At 59.7% G+C, this 5,403-nt stretch overlaps 1 long non-coding RNA gene across 1 annotated transcript; it reads left to right on the forward strand.

Moving 5' to 3' along the window:
• The first annotated feature begins 2,057 nt into the window (after nt 1-2,057).
• LOC109146002 lies at nt 2,058-5,079 on the forward strand. Its single transcript, XR_002047755.3, has 2 exons — nt 2,058-4,554; nt 4,722-5,079. It is a non-coding gene; the product is annotated as an uncharacterized LOC109146002 (long non-coding RNA).
• Nucleotides 5,080-5,403: the final 324 nt, after the last annotated feature.

Here is a 5,403-nt window from a genome sequence, read left to right on the forward strand (position 1 = left end):
ACCTCGGGGGCCGGGGTGAGCCTGGGCAGGTCCCTCAGAGCCAGCGGTGCCACTGGGGGGGGGTCTGGAACCGGGGGGTCTGGAGCTGGGGGCCTCTAGAGTTGGGGGACTCTGGGGGTGGAAGGGGGGGGCTCTGGAGCTTGGGGGTCTGGAACTTGGGGGCTCTGGAGCTGGGTTAGGTTAGGGAACTGGGGGGTCTGGAACTGGGGGGTTCTGGAACTTGGGGGGCTCTGGAACTCGGTTAGGGTTAGGAAACTTGGGGGGGTTCTGGAGCTGGGGGGCTCTGGAACTGGGGGGTCTGGAGTTGGGGGGGTTCTGGAACTGGGGGTGGTTCTGGAACTGGGGGTTCTGGAACTAGGGGGGTCTGGAACTGGGGGGTTCTGGAACTTGAGGGGCTCTGGAACTGGGGGGGTCTGGAACTGAGGGGTTCTGGAACTTGAGGGGCTCTGGAACTGGGGGGGTCTGGAACTTGAGGGGCTCTGGAACTGGGGGGGTCTGGAGTTGGGGGGGTTCTGGAACTGGGGGGGCTCTGGAACTGGGGGGGGTCTGGCGTTGGGGGGTTCTGGAACTGGGGGGGCTCTGCAGAGAGGCCTGGGGGAGCTGGGCTAACAAAAGCTGAGCCTGGGGGGAGGTAAGGGAAGAGCCGGGGCTGGGGCTTGGTTAAAGGGCCTCAGAGCCAGCGAAGGAGCTGCTGGCCCAGGAGGAGGGGAGAGGCAGGGCCTGTCCTTCCCGAGCACACGGAGCTGTGTCCTTGCAGGGCTGCGAGATCGGGCTGTAAATCTGCTGTGCGCTGCAAGGAGAGGCAGCTCCAGGACGTTCATCAGCTCCCTTTGCACGGGGCAGGAGCCCATAAACATCCCCATAAACCCCGGTGTTGCTGTGGCTCCAGGTTATCCGGGGTCTCATGCACTTCCCATGCAGATCCAGCCCGGCTCCAGAGGTTCCAGGTGCCCCTGGAGGATGGTCCAAGTTCCCTGAGCTCTGCCTGCTGGACCCCACTGCCCTCTTGTGCTCTGGTCCTGTCCTGGGGTGCTTCAGCCGAGGAATGGATCCAAACAAAGCCTTGCTACGAGACTTTAAACCCTCGGCCTGGATTCATTCCTGTGCCCTCAGCACTCCTGGGAGTTCTGCTGGCCATGGATTTGTTCCGCTGCTGTTAAACCTTGTCCAGCAAACCCAGGCCTTGGGAGAAGGGCCCGTGCTTCTACAGTGAGTGAGGAACCAGCTGCAGGAGCTGGGGCTGCCTCTCCCGTCTCCTGACCACCCTGCCAGGCTTTTCCAAGCCCTTCCCGAGGGCACCTCTCCCGCGGGTGGTGCAGGGCAGCTGCTGCCAGGGTCCCTGCAGGACCCCCACCCACTGCCCGGGCTGCTGGTCACCACTTCATTCCCGTTCTGTGTCCAGGTTTGTGGCACCAGGGGAGGATCCCCAGCTCTCCCTGGGCTCTCCATGGCCCCGAGCCCCACCCTGTAAATATCAGCGAGAGGGGTTCAGTGGGGTTAAGTGGCTGCATTAATTATTTTTCGGTTCCTCAGGCAGGGGGGCCGCCGGCTCAGCGCTGCTGTGCCTTTGTGTGGGGAGCGCTCTGGGCAGCCGGGGGCTCTCTGAGTTCGGTGCTCGGCTTAACTGGAGCCTCAGCCCCCCCGTGCAGAGCAGCAGGCACAGATAAACCATGGAAAACCCACGTTGGGTGCCAAATGAGGAGGTATCTTTTCAGCTTTTTACCGGCTGGTGCTTGTAGTTCAATGCCTTAGAAAGCCTTGAACAACCCAGAGAGGTAGCACGGGCAATCCAGCGTTTCAGTAGCTCTAAAATCGGTACCTGTGTCAGCTGCAAAGCAAATACCTCCAGCAGAAGCAAAGAGGGAGAAATACAGCTCTCTGCTCGCTCAATTTCCCACAGTTAGAAGCTTTCAAAAGAAACAGTCGACAAGACATCTTTGCAGAAAGGGTAGCAGAGCCAAGAGAGTTGTATTTCTCCCTCTTTGCAGCTGATACAGGTACCGATTTTAGAGCTACTAAAGTGCTGGATCGCCCGTGCTACCTCTCTGGGTTGCTCAAGGCTTTCTAAGGCGTTGAACTACAAGCGCTAGCCGGTAAAAAGCTGAAAAGATACCTCCTCAGAAAACCGAGCCCCCCTCCCTACCCAGCTCCAGAGGCAGCTCGAGCTCGGCCCGAGCCTCCCTTCAGCGAGAGCTCTGCTCCTCGACTGAAAATGTGAAGCCTTTAGTGCTCCCCCTCCTCACTCCGACAGGGGGTGCGGGATGGAGCTCCCGGTGAAGGCGCGGGGAGCAGCCAGCGAGCCCCGCAGCTGCTCAGAGCACGGGGCGGTCCCTGCGGGAGCGGGTCGCGCTCAGTCCCTGCCCTTCACCCTCCCCACCGCAGTCCGGTGGTGCCAGCAGCTCCGGGCAGTTCCCCTCTTTCCATGTCTTTGCTTGAACCGTTTTCTGGCTTTGTCCTCGGCTCCATTTCTGTGTGAGAACCCCCTCGGACCCAGGAAGGTCAGGTTTCCCAAGCTCCTGGTGCCTGTTCTGCACATGGAACACCGGTCTGGGAGCCTCCTTCCCGAGGCTGCTGCTGTGGGTGGAGATGCTGAGGCTGATTTCAGTGCCTGGCCGGGGATCGAGACCTCCCCGGCCCAGCTGTGCCCACTCTCGTCCCCCCTGAACTGAGGCGCAAACGCCCCCAGCCCTTCCCAGCACAGCCTCTTCTTTTCCTGGGCGATTCAGCTGCTCCAGGAGTGACCTGATCCCCGGGAACCCAACGGAGCCAAGCCCTTCATCCAGCCCAGCCTGGCTGTGCTGTGCTCGCCACAGCGCCAACTGAGCCCCAGAGAAGCCCTGCCCAAGGCCCCAGGGCCAGGAGCCAGCCTTGAGGAGCTCTCTGCCTCCCGCTGGATCAGGCAGCGAGGAAGGGCTGCAGTGATAACCCCACCCTGACCTGGCCCTCAGCACCACATCCATGAGCTGAGGAAAGCTTTGCTGATAACCTCGCACTGGCACAGTCCTGAAATCCAACAAAACCCAGGAAAAGAGGACAAACACTGGTGGAGACTTGGATTAAAAAATAGAAAGAGTCCTGCTGGCAGGTGCAGAGAAGGAAGGAACCCCCAGCCAGCACAGGAGCTGCTGTGACCACCTTGCCCTGGGCAGCTGGGGCTCCAGGGCAGGCGCATTTTGGAGCATGGATTTAGGGAATTGTCAGTGTCAGCTTTGTGTCCTCCCAAGCACACCCTCCTGTGCAGAGCACAGGGAACATTTCTGTAATACCAAACGTCTTCCCTGCTTGGGAAGAGGTGCTTCATGTCGAGCCTGAGCTCAGCCGGGAGGATGAGGGGTTTTGCTGTGAGCTCAGCAGGTTTGGGCCTGCACTGGAAAAGCTGTGACTGAAACCCAGGGAGACCCAAGTGGGATAACCAGGAGAGGAGAGCCAAGACAGGGTTAGGGCTATTCAGGATAACCAAGTGTCCTGCTCTTCCTGAGGTCCAGGGCAGCCGCCTGAACCCACCACCTCCTTCCCCAGTCCCACGGTGTCCAGCTGATCCTCACGGAGGTGACATTTGGAGGGCTCTGTGAGAAATACGGCTTGAAACAGGACCAGACCCTCCCAGTCCCCCTTGGAGAGGTGCAAGGAGCTGGGAAGGACAAAACCGGACCATGAAGAGCCTCCCGCCTCCTCACAGGGGCTCTGTGGTGGCAGCTCATTGTCCCCGTGATGTCACCAGTGACAGCAGGGGCACAGGGGTGCCAGCCACGTCCTGGTGCCCTTGGGAACAGGTGCCCAGCACCTGCAGCTGGTGGCAGCTGTAAAACCAGGGAGTGCAGCCCTGACTCACTGCCCCTGATTGCTGCTGCCTGGGAACGGGAGGAGAGGATCAGACCCCTCGGGAGAACAGGAAAGGGCTCTGCAGGATCCTTGAAATGCACGAGGAGCTCTTGTCCCATCTCTGAAGTGCACATCCTCAGCAGTGCAGGGATTCTGGGAATGGCAGGAATTCTTCAGGGAAACCTTCACTGAAGGAAAATTGGGGCTTTCTCCAGCTGGGGCTCCCAGAGGTCTTGGCCAGTCCTTCCTTTCCTGTCCTTTTCAGCCCCTTGCTCTACAGGCTCAGGGCTGGAGCCACCCCCGCCTCTGCTGCAGGAACGATGTCCTTTGGTTTTCCATCTCCTCTCCTCTCCTGATCCCTGGCCCTGAGCAGCTCAGGGCCCTGAAGAGGCCACGGGCTCCAGGAGAGGTGAAAAGCTGGATGAGGTGACCTGTGGTGGCCTTTGCTCTGTGTGGGTGTCACCCCTGCCCAGGCTGGCACTGCCAGCCTGCATCTGCTCAGGCCACGGAGAGGGGTGTGATGGGTTTGATGGGTTTGGTGAGATTAATGAGATTAATGAGATTAATGAGATTAATGAGTTCAGGGACCCGGGCTGAGCCGCTGCTCCAGAGGACTCGATGGGAGAGGATCCCAGATGGAGAACCAGGCAAATCTGGGAGTGTGGGAGGATCCTCACGGCCCCTGGAGAGAGCCAAGCCCAGCCTGGAGAGCACCGAGTGCAGGGAATGCAGGTGAGACAGGAGGTTCTCACCGCTGCTCCTGACCCGGGGACCCCCCGGCATCTCCCCTTCCAAAGGGACCCCTGTGGGAGCCCTGGGCTGGGGAGGCTGCAGGGGCAGCTGGGGGTCACCGCTGGCTGGGCCCTGGGGCTGAGCCCACGCTGGCTCTGTCCGTCCAGGCTCCATCTCCAGCAGAGCCCCAGGGGCGATCAAAGGTGACCTCTTCTCCCTGTGATCCCCCAGTCTCGGCATCCCCCCGAACCCAGAGCTGCTTTGTGCTGCCTGCTTTAAACTTCTCGGTTCCAAACAGCTGCTCCTTGGTTTTCCTAAGGAAGGCTCCCATTTTGCCAGCCCTGGAGATCCTGGATCACAGTGTTTCCCTGTGCACGGTGTGTTTGCACACCTCACTCCTGTTCTATTCCTTCTCCGCACGCTGCTTCCGTGTTTTATTCCGACGGTCCTGCTGTGCCTTGGGAGCTTCTGAGCTCTGATAATAATTGTAGGGGTCATCAAATAAATCATCCTGAGCTACCTGCATGGGCCTGGCTACTTTCCTTGCATTTCTAGTAAGAGCTGGACTGGATCTGATGGGGAGTTTGGACATTTTCCTTTGAGCTCTCCATGTCTGTCACTCCCAAACCCATCACAGCCCAAACAACTCAACAGGGCCCTACAGCCACCAGGTGCCATCAGCCTGAGGGTCCTCACTGAGGCTTTTTTAGAGGTGAAATGCCAAGGGATTGAGGGCTGGCTGTTCAGGGACCCCAGAGTGTGACAGTCACTGACTGAAGGTGCTGAGTCAGCACTAATGAGCTTTGGATTGCCATGGTGGAAGCAAACGAGAGCTGGGAAGGGGCTGGA

Source organism: Corvus cornix, chromosome 19, assembly GCF_000738735.6.
Source record: "Corvus cornix cornix isolate S_Up_H32 chromosome 19, ASM73873v5, whole genome shotgun sequence".
Lineage (NCBI taxonomy): Eukaryota > Metazoa > Chordata > Aves > Passeriformes > Corvidae > Corvus > Corvus cornix.